Genomic DNA, 14,915 nt, shown 5'->3' on the forward strand with positions numbered 1-14,915 from the left:
CCCTCTCCACCTCCTAAAAATTTCAGGTTTCCATTTGAACTTATATTGTTTATATAATTTTAGTATCTTGTTATTTCATTATGAATTAGTTAATTATTATTTAAATTGATTATTTAAATTTGAATTTTATTGAAATATAGGGTTTAAGTCATGTTAAAATTGAATTGATTATCTAGGGTGTAAATTCAATGTTTAAGTTTGTATTGACCTGAGTAGTTTTGTTAGGAATTGAATTTTTAAATTTGAATTGAATTGTGTTTTTAGGATTTGTTCTTGTGAATGGAACTTTTAGTGTATGAATTGAATTTTTAGGGGGTAAATGTTGAACTTTTCGGATAGAGCTTATGTTGTGTGAGGTTAATTGAATTGTTTAGGATATTAATTGAATTTTTAGGGTATGGGTTGTATTTTTAAGATATGAATTGAACTTTTAGAGGCAATGGTTGAACTTTTTGGATGTGAATTGAACGTTTAGGGATAATTGTTGAACCTTTTAGGTGTAATTATTAAAACTTAATTATTTTATTAACTAAAAATATTTTAGTTAATTTATAATTGTAGAATATATTAAGTAGTTTTAATACTTATGGAAATATCTCAATTTTTTATTTATTTGTATAGATGGAACATCTTACTTGGATGTACAATAGGAATTATCCTAATCGGCGGGGATTGTGGGAGGATTTTGTAGAACGGGTTGATGACGTTATTAGACATGCAATATCACTTTAATTATACCAAATTGAAGGAGTAATTAGGTGCCCTTGTGTGAAGTGCGATTGTGTGAAGTTTACAGCTTCTGGAGAGGGCAATTATATAGAAGGTCATTCCAAGGCCCGTTGGCTCGATTTTTAGGAGCCTCCGAGGATGACTACATCATGAGAGAGGTTCATGAAGAAATTTTCGGGAGCCATTCCAGGACAAATTCATTGGTTCTAAAATTAGTTAGGGCCGGTTACTACAGGCCCCAGATGGAGCAAGATGTGAAGGCATTCGTTCAGAAAAGCGAGGCCACGCACAGTTGGTGCACCAACTGGCAGAACTCTTGCATTCAGTGTTATCCTCATTGCCATTCATGAAATAGGGGATGGATAAAGTCGGGTTGCTGCCATCGGGTCCCCAAAAGGTAATGTTTCTTTTAATTCAGATTATTTTACTAAATAGGTTGAAGCAGGTCCTTAGCAAAAAATCGGTGAGCGCTAAGTGGTCGATTTTCTATAGGAAAACATAATTTGCCAGTTCGGAATACCGAAGGATATTGCCGGCTACAACAGGCCTCAGTTCATAGGTTCCGAGGTCACAAAATTTCTTGAAGACCTAAAAATTAAAGGAATCACATCTTCGCCATACCATCCGAGTGCAAATGGGTAGGCGGAATCAACCAACAAGGTGATTACTCAAAACTTCCAAAAGAGTTTGGAAGAAGCCAAAGGCAAGTGACCCGAGAAGTTAATGGGAGTGTTGTAGGCATACCAGACAACGACCAAGTCGAGCACGAGAGAGACACCTTTCTCGCTCGTATACGATACAGAAGCTATGATCCTGGTAGAAGTAGGAGAACTGACCTTACGGTACTTTCTGGCGGACGAAGAAGTAAATAACAAAGCATTGCTGGTCAAATTGGAGCTGTTGACGAATGCAGGAACTTGGCGCACATAAGGATGGTGGCCCAGAAATAAATAACGAAAATGTACTATAACCGGAGGGCCAATCTCCGCTATTTTAAAGTGGAAGACTTGGTTTTGAGGAAAGTAACTCATAATACCCAGGAGCTCAATGAGGGGAAGCTGGGTCTAGCTTGGGAAGGACCCTATCAAGTTTCAGCTGTCACCAAAAAAGGATAATACGAACTAGAGAACTAAGACGAAGTCAAATTGTCGAGACACTGGAACTTGACTCACCTCAAAAGGTAATACTACTTATGGATCATGCTTATACTGAAAGTATGTGCTGCACTCTTTTTTCCTTCGTCCAGGTTTTGTCCCAATTGGATTTTTCTGGCAAGGTTTTTAACGAGGTAGCAACGGAAAGCATACTACGAAGGAAACGTCATCAGTAGAGAGAAGACATTTAAATGACAAGGCATTGAAATAACAAACCACTGTGGGATGGTTAAATAGTCTTTGGCTCGATGGCAAACTCCTAACAGGAAGCAAAACTTGCCATCGGATCAAATGCTATTCAACCATTCACAAGTGTTCTTTCCTACAAGCCACTAGGGGTGGTTAGATAATCTTTGGCTCGATGAAAAAGTTCCTTACGTGAAACGAATCTTTCTATCGAACCTTAGATTATCCAACCTTTAACTAGTATTTTTCTTAAAGGAGCAAGACTTACAGTGTTCCAATTCGCATTCTTCGCATTCGAACACTAGGGGGAATAGTATGAGACACGACAACCTGATTGCCATGAAATTTGGGACTGCGAGACCCGAGAACAATAATGTCTCATCGGGGGGAATAGTCGTAGAAATCAGCCACATGTATTGGCAATTTATTTTCTTTCAGCAAACAAATGCTTATGTACTTTTAAAGATAGAAGGAACAAAATGAAATCCTTTTATTTTTATGTTATTTCTTGTCCAAACGATGAATTGATATTATTATTTGAAAGTTAACTAAGGACTTCAAATGCTAGTGCCGGAATGAACAGTAGATGTCCTCTTCAAGAGCACCGTAAACATAAGAGGGTCGTCTCTTATGAAACCCTCATAGTAAAGGGTTAGTTCCAGAAGAGTTTATTCTCGAAACCCAAATGCTATCGGGGGAAAATACACCTGAAGCCTTGCCTAATTTGACGTAAAAAGAATAAACTTTGCACAAATTCTACTTTTATTTATCAAACATGCCAAGCAGCATAAGTCCAAAATGCAAAAAGAAAACAATGAAGAAAAAGAAAGAAAAAAGGCTAAACTACGTCGCCATCAAAACTCGGGGGAAGAGAAGCATCTACGCCCTCGGGAGAAGTAGGTAGATCTATTGTCGGTGTAGGGTCCTGGACTTCATCATCATTCTCTTCAAGTTTCTCCTCGGTTACCGAGTATTCAGAACAGGTACTATAAGAGTCAGTTGCATCAGACTGAGATGAGAGGCATTCTCTAGCAATTAACTCCAGTGTTCGGGCCTTGGTGATCTCATCGTCGATATCAATAACTCCCACTTTGGTCTCTTCAAAGTTTTTCTCCTCATGTTGTATATAGAATGTGTTTTTTTCTATAGTGAGGGAATCCCCTTGGTGCTGAAGTTTTGCTTTAAGCCTATCATCCTCGGTCAAAAGGCCATCCCCCTTGGATCTCGTAGCGCAACGGCAAAGATCGAGATCACGAATTGTGGTTATAAGAACCTTATTTTGATCCATGATCTTCTTATACCTATTATCAATCCAGGCCTAATTCTCCTCGGCAGCAGCAACTTCCTCAGCTTTGGAGTTCAAAGCTGCTTCCAAATTATTTTCTCGTTCAATGGAGGTAGACCCGCGCTCGGTAGCAGCGAGAGTAGCATCCTGAAATTCAGCCCACCTAGCCTTTTGTGATGACCCAAAAGGTCATCACTTATTTTAAAATGAAACTTCTGTGTTTCGAGGCCTTGAAAACCTCATTTATAGTCACCTCGATTTGCATGCACATTTTGGGCGCATAGCCGGAAAGCTTAAATACGATAATCTGTGAAAAATGATAAGTTTTGATTATAAAATGAGCTAATTTGACTTCGGTCAACATTTTAGGTAAACGGACCCGGACCCATGATTTGACGGTCCCGAAGGGTCCGTAGGAAAATATGGGACTTGGGCGTATGCCCGGAATTGAATTTCGAGCTCCCGAGCCCAAGAAATGAATTTTCAAAGAAAATTATTTTCTGAAACTGTTTAAAGAAATTTGAAATGAAATTTGATTAGAACATGATGGTATCGGGCCCGTATTTTGGTTCTGGCACCCGGTACATGTCTTATATATGATTTAAGATATTTCTGTGGAATTTGGTGAAAAACGGATGTCATGTGACGTGATTCGGACTTAAATTGCAAAATTTATGTTTAAAGAAGTTTAGAGAAAATTTCATCGATCTCGAGATTTAATTTGATGTTCATGAGGTTATATTGATGATTTGATTACACGAGTAATTCTATATGATGTTTTTGAGTTAGTATGACATTTGGTATGGAGCCCCGAGGGCTCGGGTGAGTTTCGGGATGTTTTTACACTTAGGAAAAAAATTGCAGATTCAGAGAAGTTGTAGGTCTCTGAAGCCAGGCTTCGCAGTCTGCGGTGGAAGCTTCGCAGCCACGGTGGGGGCTCCGCGACCGCGGTGGGAATTGTGCAGTCCGCGGTGAGCAAGGCCAAGCCTTCGCGATCGCGCTTGATTTCTTGCGGTCCGCGGTGGAGCTCCGCGACCGCAGTCCTTTTTATGCGGTCCGCAGTGGTGATCCGCGACCGTAGTCCTTTTTATGCGGTCCGCGGAGAGGGCTTAAGAGGAATATATTTAAATGGACTTTCCAGTTATTTTTCACTTTTCAAAACCCTAAAACATAAGAGGCGATTTTTCAAACAACCTTTCTTCTCCAAATCAATTATAAGTCATTTTTAACTAGTTTTCTTCAATCATTAATATCTTTTAACATGATTTCAACTTCAAATCAATGATTTCATGGGGGAAATTGGGTGTTTTGGGTAGAACCTAGGTTTTTCAAAAATTGGGGATTTGGACCTCAATTTGAGGTCTGATTTCAAAACAAATTACATATTTGGGCTCGTGGGGGAATGTGTAATCGAGTTTTGGTTCGAACCTCGGGTTTTGACCATGTGGACCCGGGGGCGACTTTTTGGATAAAACTTTGGAAAACTCATTTTCATGCATTCAAATTGATTCATTTAGCGTTTATTGATGTAATTAAGTAACTTGTGGCTAGACACGAGCGAATTGACGGAGGAATCGAGGGGTAAAGCTATAATTGAAGCTTGAGTTGTGTTCGTGGCATCGGGGTAAGTGTTTGGTCTAACCTTAGCTTGAGGGATTAGGAGTTGTGTCCTATTTTCTATTTGCTTCTTGTCGAGTACGACATATAGGCAAGGTGACGAGTATCTGTACGTTGGTGTCAAACATGACCGTGAGCCTTATCTTGTGATTTTCAGGATCTCGTTGTATTATTCATGCCTGAGTGATGATTTCTATTTATTGTGTAAAGTTGTAGAAAGAATTGTGACCTATGAACATTGAGGAGCGTTGGCTCCGGTTGTTTAACGAATTATGAAAGTATAAGTGATAATCGAAACCTTAGAGCTTTGGCTCGAGTTGTGCAGTGAATTATGAAGTAAAAGTGAGAAAGAGAAGAGATCATTATGTTGCCCCCTTGTCGGTCTATTGTTGAGTTGAGGTTCCCTTGCATTGTGTTCTGGATTGATATTACGGATGCTTAAGTTGATAATTCTTCGTGTTAGATGTTGAAACTAGTTGAGTTATGGTGGAGATAGTTAGATGTTGGAACAGGTTTAGTTATGGCTATTTCTCCCTTGTCGGGACGGTTAGTTATGATTATTGTTGACTGTATATAATGGATCGGGTTGCACGCCACAACTGTTATGTATGTGGATCGGGTTGCACGCCGCAACAGATATTATATTGGATCGGGTTGCACGCCGCAACAGTTATATATGTGGATCGGGTTGCACGCCGCAACAAGGTTAAATGATAAGGGATCGGGTTACGCGCCGCAATAGTATTGTTATCGTATTGATTGTAGACATTGAGTGTTCTTTCATACTTTATTAAGTTTCTGATAGAATTGGTATGTTTCCCCGAAGCATATTTCCCCCTCCCTTTTAAACCGTTGTTACCTGTTTATGTTTGCGCTGTATATTATATAACTACACAAATTTATCTGAAGTCTGGTCCTAGCCTCGTCACTACCTCGCCGGGGTTAGGCCAGACACTTACCAGCACATGTGGTCGGTTGTACTGATACTACACTCTGCACTCTGTGCAGATACCGGAGTAGCCTTTGGTCAACAGCTGTATCTTGGGAGCCAGTCTTCAGTCCACTGAGACACTGAGGTAGCCTTGCAGGTGTCCACAGGCCCAGCGTCTCCTCTATCTTATTTCATATTCTATTATCTTATGTATTCGAGACAAACAGTGCTATATTTCTTTCAAACGGTTGTATTTAGTACTCTTAGTAGTCCGTGGATGTTGTGACACCAGGTTCTGTTTAGAGGCACGTGATGGTCTTTGAGACATTTTTGTTTTCTATTTATTTAAGACTTCCGCTAAATTTCATATTTCGCTGTTATTTAACGGTTTAATTCCTTGTTATTATAATTGGTAAGAAGTTTTAAAATAAAGGAGTTAATGATTTCTAAGTTCATGGCTTGCCTAACTTCTATGAGTAGGCTCCATCACGACTCCCGAGGGTGGGAAATCCGGGTCGTTGGTATCAGAGCTCTAGGTTACATAGGTCTCACAATTCACGGACAAGCTCGGTAGAGCTTGAGGGATCGGTACAGAGACGTCTGTATTTATCCCCAGAGGCTATAGAGTTAGGAAAACTTCACATTTGTTCTTTCTCGTCGTGTGGTTTTGTTTCTCGATGCTATTTGAACTTCTACTCTGTTCTTTCGTAGATGGAGAGAACACGCACTTTCTCATCTACCGCTCAGCAGCCCGAGCCCCCAGCAGTAGCTCCCACGAGGGGAAGAGGGCAAGGCCGAGGCCGTGCCAGAGGCCAAGGTAGGGGTAGAGCTCAGCCCCGAGTAGCAGCCCTAGTAGCGGAGCGTCAGGTTGACTTTGATAACGAGGTTCTGGCCCCAGCAGCTCTGGTGGGCCCAACTCAGGTCCCGAGGGGTTTATTGCTACCCAGTCCTTCAGGATGCTCTTGTCCGATTAGTGGGCCTCATGGAGAGTGTCACCCGAGCGGGCTTGCTTCCTATAGCACCAGCCATCTCTCGGGCTGGAGGAGGGGCCCAAACTCCTGCTACTCGCACTCCGGAGCAGGTAGCTCCTTAGATTCAGAATCCAGCGGTTCATCCAGTTGGAGCAGTTCAGCTGGGTGTAATAGCTCAGACCGGTAATGGAGCGGCTATGTCTGCCGATGCTTTGTGGAGGCTGGATAGGTTCACCAAGCTCTTCACTTCCACTTTTAGTGGTATATCTACTAAGGATCCCCAGGATTATCTAGACAGTTGTCACGAGGTACTCAGGAATATGGGTATTGTCGAGACCAATGGGGTCGATTTTGCTACATTTTGCATGTCTGGATTCGCCAAGACTTGGTGGAGGGATTATTGCTTAGCTAGACTAGCCGGATCGCCATCCTTGACTTGGGAGCAATTCACACAGCTATTTCTGGAAAATTTTCTCCCCATTACTCAGCGAGAGGCTTATCGCAGGCAGTTTGAGCGCCTCCAGTAGGGTTCTATGATGGTTACCTAGTATGAGACCAGGTTCATTGGATTAGCTCGACATACTCTTGTCATACTTCCTACCCAGAGAGAGAGGGTGAAGAGGTTTATTGATGGTCTTATTCAGCCGAATCGCCTTCAGATGGCTAGGGAGGCTAGAAGTGAGATCATTTTTCAAGAGGCGGCCAATGTGGCCCGTAGATTGGAGATGGTCCTATCTCAGGGAGGTGGTCATGGATCAGATAAAAGGCCCTGTCATTTAGGTAGATTCAGTGGTGCCTCGTTTGGAGGTAGGGATTCATATGGTAGAGGCAATCCTTTTAGGCCCTTTCAGTCAGCTCTTCAGGTCCTTTACGGTGCTTTGGGTAGCCGTGGACCGCAGATGCGGTATTTCGATCAGCAGTCCTACAGTGAACTACCAGCTCCTATCAGTGCACCGCCGCTCTAGAGTTTTTGGGGTGGTCATTCGGGTCGCTAGAGTCAGTCTTAGTTTCCTCAGCCATATCACTCAGGTGGGTGTTTTGAGTGTGGTGAGTATGGTCACATCAGGAGGACTTGTCCGAGGTTGGTGGGTACTCAGTCGCAACAGCAGGGTTCCCGTGCTATGGTCCAGGCACCAGGTGTTCCACACACCGCCCAGCCAGCTAAGGGTGGGGGTAGAGGTGCTAGAGGTGGAGGTATATGATTTAGAGGTGGAGCTCAGGCCACTAAAGGTGGAGGCCAGCCAACTGCAGGCCATCCCAGAGATGAAGCCCAGGGTGGTAGGGCCCAGCCCTGATGTTATTCTCTTCCAGCCAAGCCCAAGGCTAAGGCTTCAAATGCAGTTATTACAGGTATAGTTCTGGTTTGTGATAGAGATGCTTCAGTTTTATTTGATCCAGGGTCCACCTACTCGTATGTGTCATCTTATTTTGCACCATGTCTGGTTATGCCTAGTGATTCATTGAGTGTTCCCGTCTATGTGTCTACACCGGTGGGTGATTCTATTGTAGTTGATCGAGTCCATCGTTCTTGTATTGTGGTGATTGGGGGTCTTGAGACTCGTGTAGATTTGTTGCTTTTACACATGGCCGATTTCAATGTTATATTGGGGATGGACTGGTTATCACCATACCATGCTATCTTGAACTGTCATGCCAAGACTGTGACATTAGCTTTACCAGGTATGCCTCGTTTAGAGTGGAGAGGGACTCCTAGTCATTCTACCTGTAGTGTTATCTTTTACGTGAAGGTCGGCGCATGGTTGGGAAGGGGTGTTTGGCCTATTTGGCATATGTTCGTGATTCTAGTGCTGAGGTTCCCTCTATTGATTCTGTGCCCGTTGTTCATGAGTTTCCTGAGGTATTCCCTTCAAACTTGCCGGGTATGCCACCCGACAGGGATATTGATTTTTGCATTGATTTGGATTTGGGCACTCAGCCCATTTCTATCTTGTCGTACCGTATGGCCCCGCCTGAGTTGAAAGAGTTGAAGGAGCAGTTGCAAGACTTGCTTGAGAAGGGCTTCATTAGGCCCAGTGTTTCGCCTTGGGGTGCGCTGGTGTTGTTTGTTAAGAAGAAGGACAGATCGATGAGAATATATATTGACTACCAACAGCTGAACAAGGTTACAATCAAGAATAAATATCCATTGCCGAGGATTCATGATTTGTTTGATCAGCTTTAGGGTTCCAAGGTGTTTTAAAAGATTGATTTGAGATCTGGCTACCATCAGTTGAGGATTAGGGCATCCGATGTCCCTAAGACAGCTTTTTGCACTCAGTACGGGCATTATAAGTTCTTAGTAATGTCATTTGGGTTGACAAATGCCCGAGCAACTTTTATGGATTTGATGAATCGAGTGTTCACTTATTTGAATTCGTTCGTGATAGTCTTTATTGATGATATTTTGATATATTCCCGCAGCTGGGTGGAGCACGGGCAACATCTTAGAGTGGTTCTTCAGACCTTGAGTGATAGTCAGTTATATGCTAAATTCTCGAAGTGTGAGTTCTGGTTGAGTTCAATTGCATTCCTGGGTCATGTTGAATCAGCAGATAGTATTCAGGTGGATCCGAAGAAGATTGAGGCAGTCAAGAACTGGCCTAGACCAGCATCAGCTATAGAGATTCAGAGTTTCTTGGGATTGACAGGTTACTATCACCAGTTCGTGGAGGGACTTTAATCTATCGCAGCCCTGATGACCAAGTTGACCTAGAAGGGTGCCCCGTTCAAATGGTCGGACGAGTGTGAGGCGAGCTTTCAGAAGCTCAAGATAGCTCTAACTACGACACCGATGTTGGTTTTACCCACAGGTTCAGGGCCTTATACAGTTTATTGTGATGCTTCTCGTGTTGGGCTTGATGTAGTGTTGATGCAGGATGGCAAGGTCATTGCCTATGCTTCGTGGCAGTTGGAGATTCATGAGAAGAAGTATCCAGTTCATGATTTAGATTTGGCAGCCATAGTTCACGCATTGAAGATTTGGAGGCATTATCTGTATGGCATGACATGTGAGGTGCACACAGATCACAAGAGTCTTCAGTATTTGTTCAAGCAAAAGGAGATGAATTTGAGGTAGAAGAGGTGGTTGGAGTTGTTGAAGGATTATGATATCACTATCTTATATCACTTGGGAAAGCCCAATGTGGTGGCCGATGCCTTGAGTATGAAGTCAGCTAGTATGGGCAGTCTTGCTTACATTTTGGTCGGTGAGAGGCCGCTTGCTTTGGATGTTCAGGCCTTGGCCAATCAGTTCATGAGGTTGGATATTTCTGAGCCTAGTCGGGTATTAGCTTGCACGGTCACTCGTTCTTCTTTATTGGAGCGTATCTGTGATCAGCAGTATGATGATCCCCATTTGTGCATCCTTAGAGACACGGTGCAATGCGGGGGTGCCAAGCAGGTTACCCTCGATGATGATAGAGTTTTGAGATTGCAGGGTCGAGTGTGTGTGCCAAATGTGGATGGTCTACGAGAGTTGATTTTAGAGGAGGCCCATAGCTCCCGGTACTCTATTCATCCGAGCGCCGCGAAGATGTATCAGGATTTGCGGCAACATTATTGGCGACGGAGAATGAAGAAGGATATCGTTGCATATGTAGCTCGGTGTTTGAATTGTCAGCAGGTTAAGTACGAGCATCAGAGGCCTGGTGGTTTATTTCAGAGAATTGAGCTTTTCGAGTGGAAGTGAGAGCGGATCACTATGTATTTCATTTTTGGACTCCCGCAGACTCGGAGGAAGTTCGACGCAGTATGGGTCATTGTTGATAGGCTGACCAAGTCAGCGCATTTCATTCCTGTGACAGTCTCTTATTCATCCGAGAGGTTAGCTGAGATCTATACCCGAGAGATTGTTCGTATTCATGGTGTGCCTGTATCTATCATTTTGGACCGAGGTACGCAGTTTACCTCGCATTTCTAGAGAGCAGTTCAGCGAGAGTTGGGCACCTAGGTTGAGCTGTGTACATCATTTCATCCTCAGACGGACAGGCAGTCCGAGTGGACTATTCAGATTTTGGAGGATATGCTCCGAACTTGTGTTATCGATTTTGGAGGTTCGTGGGATCAGTTCTTGCCTTTAGCAGAGTTTGCCTACAACAACAACTACCAGTTGAGTATCCAGATGGCTCCTTATGAGGCTTTATATGGTAGGCGATGTCGATCTCTGGTTAGATGGTTTGAACCGGGGGAGGCTCGGTTATTGGGTATGGATCTGGTTCAGGAGGACTTGGACAAGGTCAGGATTATTCAGGATAGGCTTCGTACAGCTCAGTCCAGAAAAAAGAGTTACGTAGACCACAAGGTTCGAGATGTGGCTTTTATGGTGGGTGAGCGGGTGTTGCTCTCAGTGTCGCCTATGAAGGGTGTGATGAGATTTGGGAAGAAGGGTAAGCTTAGCCCTAGGTTCATTGGTCCTATTAAAATTTTTGATCAAGTAGGAGAGGTGGCCTATAGACTTGTATTGCCGCCGAGCTTATCAGCCGTGCATCCAGTGTTTCATGTGTCCATGCTTCAGAAATATCACAACGATCTATCACACGTGTTAGATTTCAGCAGTGTCCAGTTGGACAAGGACTTGTCTTATGAGGAGGAGCCGGTAGCTATTCTAGGCTGGCAGGTTCGTCAGTTGAGGTCGAAGAGTTTTCCTTCTGTTCGTGTTCAGTAGAGAGGTCAGCCTCCTAAGGCATCGACCTGAGAGTCCGAGTCCGATATGCGGAGCCGTTATCCCCATCTTTTCCCCGACTCAGGTACTTCCTTCTTCTATCCGTTCGAGGACGAATAAATTGTTTTAGAGGTGGAGGATGTGATGACCCAAAAGGTCATAACTTGTTTTAAAATGAAACTTCCATATTCCGAGGCATTGAAAACCTCATTTAGAGTCACCTCGATTTGCGTGCGCAGTCCGAGCGCATAGCTGAAAAGTTTAAATAAGATAATCTATGAAAAATGATAAGTTTTGATTATAAAATGAGCTAATTTGACTTCGGTCAACGTTTTGGGTAAACGGGCCCGGACCCATGATTTGACGGTCCCGGAGGGTCCGTAGAAAAATACGGGACTTGGGCGTATGCACGGAATTGAATTCCGAGGTCCTGAGCCCGAGAAATGAATTTTAAAAGAAAATTATTTTCTGAAACTGTTTAAAGAAATTTGAAATGAAATTTGATTAGAAAATGATAGTATCGGGCCCGTATTTTGGTTCCGGCACCGGGTACAGGTCTTATATATGATTTAAGACATTTCTGTGAAATTTGGTGAAAAACAGATGTCATGTGACGTGATTCGGACTTAAATTGCAAATTTTATGTTTAAAGACGTTTAGAGAAAATTTCATCGATCTCGAGATTTAATTTGATGTTCATGAGGTTATTTTGATGATTTGATTACATGAGTAAGTCCATATGAAGTTTTTGAGTTTGTATGACATTTGGTTTGGAGCCCCGAGGGCTCGGGTATGTTTCGGGATGTTTTTACACTTAGGAAAAAAAATTGCAGATTCAGAGAAGTTGCAGGTCTCTGAAGCTAGGCTTCGCTGTCCGCGGTGGAAGCTTCGCGGCCGCGGTGGGGGCTCCGCGACCGCGGTGGGAATTGTGCGGTTCGAGGTGAGCAAGGCCAAGCCTTCGCGACCGCGCTCGATTTCTTGCGCTCCGCAGTGGAGCTCCGTGGCCGCAGTCCTTTTTATGCGGTCCGCGGTGGTGCTCTGTGATCGCAGTCCTTTTTATACGGTCCGCGGAGAGGGCCTGAGAGGAGTATATTTACATGGACTTTCCAGTTATTTTTCACTTTTCAAAACCCTAAAACATAAGAGGCGATTTTTCAAACAACTTTTCTTCTCCAAATCAATTGTAAGTTATTTTTAACTAGTTTTCTTCTATCATTAATATCTTTTAACATGATTTCAACTTCAAATCAATGATTGTCATGGGGGAAATTGGGTGTTTTGGGTAGAACCTAGGTTTTTCAAAAATTGGGGATTTAGACCTCGATTTGAGGTCCGATTTCAAAACAAATTACATATTTGGGCTCGTGGGGGAATATGTAATCGGGTTTTGGTTCGAACCTCGGGTTTTGACCATGTGGGCCCGGGGGAAATTTTGACTTTTTGGGTAAAACTTTGGAAAACTCATTTTCATGCATTCAAATTGATTCGTTTAGCGTTTATTAATGTAATTAAGTACCTTGTGGCTGGATACGAGCGAATTGGCGGAGGAATCGAGGGGTAAAGCTATAATTGAAGGTTGAGTTGTGTTCGTGGCATCGAGGTAAGTGTTTGGTCTAACCTTAGCTTGAGGGATTAGGAGTTGTGTCCAATTTGCTATTTGCTTCTTGTCGAGTACGACGTATAGGCGTGGTAACGCGTATCTATGCGTTGGTGTCAAACATGACCGTGAGTCTTATCTTGTGATTTTCATGATCTCGTTGTATTATTCATGCCTTGGTGAAGATTTCTATTTATTGTGTAAAGTTGTGGAAAGAATTGTGACCAATGAACATTGAGGAGCGTTGGCTCCGGTTGTATAACGAATTGTGAAAGTATAAGTGATAATGGAACCTTAGATCATTGGCTCGAGTTGTGCAGTGAATTGTGAAGTAAAAGTGAGAAAGAGAAGAGATCATTATGTTGCCCCCTTGCCGGGCTATTGTTCAGTTGAGGTTCCCTTGCATTGTGTTCTGAATTGATATTATGGACGCTTAAGTTGATGATTCTTCGTGTTATATGTTGAAACTAGTTGAGTTATAGTGGAGATAGTTAGATGTTGGAACAGGTTTGGTTATGGCTATTTCTCCCTTGTCGGGACGGTTAGTTATGATTATTGTTGACTGTATATAATGGATCGGGTTGCACGTCACGATAGTTATATATGTGGATCTGCATGCCGCAACAAATATTATTTTGGATCGGGTTGGACGCCGCAACAGTTATATAAGTGGATCGGGTTGCATGCCGCAACAGTTATATATGTTGATCGGGTTGCACACCGCAACAAGGTTAAATGATAAGGGATCGGGTTGCGCGCCGCAAAAGTATTGTTATCGTATTGATTGTAGACATTGAGTGTTCTTTCATACTTTATTAAGTTTCTGATAGAATTGGTATGTTTCCCCCTCCCTTTTAAACTGTTATTACCTGTTTATGTTTCCGCTGTATATTATATAACTGCACAGATTTATCTGGAGTCTGGTCCTAGCATCGTCACTACCTCTCCGGGGTTAGGCCAGACACTTACCAGCACATGAGGTGGGTTGTGCTGATACTACACTCTACACTCTGTGCAGATATCGGAGTAGCCTTTGGTCAGCAGCAGTAGCTCGGGAGCCAACCTTTAGTCCACCGAGACACCGAGGTAGCCTAGCAGGCGTCCGCAGGCCCAACGTCTCCTCTATCTTATTTCATATTCTATTATCTCATGTATTCGAGACAAATAATGCTATATTTCTTTCAAACTGTTGTATTTAGTACTCTTAGTAGTCCGTGGATGTTATGACACCAGGTTCTGATTAGAGGCGGGTGATGGTCTTTGAGACATTTTCGTTTTCTATTTATTTAATACTTTCGCTAAATTTCATATTCCGCTGTTATTTAATGGTTTATTTCCTTGTTATTATAATTGGTAAGAAGTTTTAAAATAAAGGAGTTAATGATTTCTAAGTTCATGGCTTGCCTAGCTTCTATGAGTAGGCGCCATCACGACTCCCGAGGGTGGGAAATCCGGGTCGTGATACCTTTGCATCTTGAAGTTGTGCATGAAGCTGATTGGCTTCTTGGTTGTGAGCCATCACATCTTGCTCTTTCTGTTGCAATCGAGCCTCAAGATCTGCCACTTCAGCAACCTTCGCCTCTAGAACCAGGAGACGCGTGGCAAGTTAATTCCTATCGGCCAACAGTTGATCCCGCTCGGACTTGAGTTCCTCTTTGTCGAGGATAAACCTTTGAAGGCCCTAGGAAGCAAGGAAGTTGGCCTGTGAAACAAATACCAAAGTTAGAAACCCTGTCATAACAAGTCAAGTAGAAACAAGTTGTTAATACCCAATATTTTCCATAA

This window comes from Nicotiana tabacum, chromosome 1, assembly GCF_000715075.1.
Source record: "Nicotiana tabacum cultivar K326 chromosome 1, ASM71507v2, whole genome shotgun sequence".
Lineage (NCBI taxonomy): Eukaryota > Viridiplantae > Streptophyta > Magnoliopsida > Solanales > Solanaceae > Nicotiana > Nicotiana tabacum.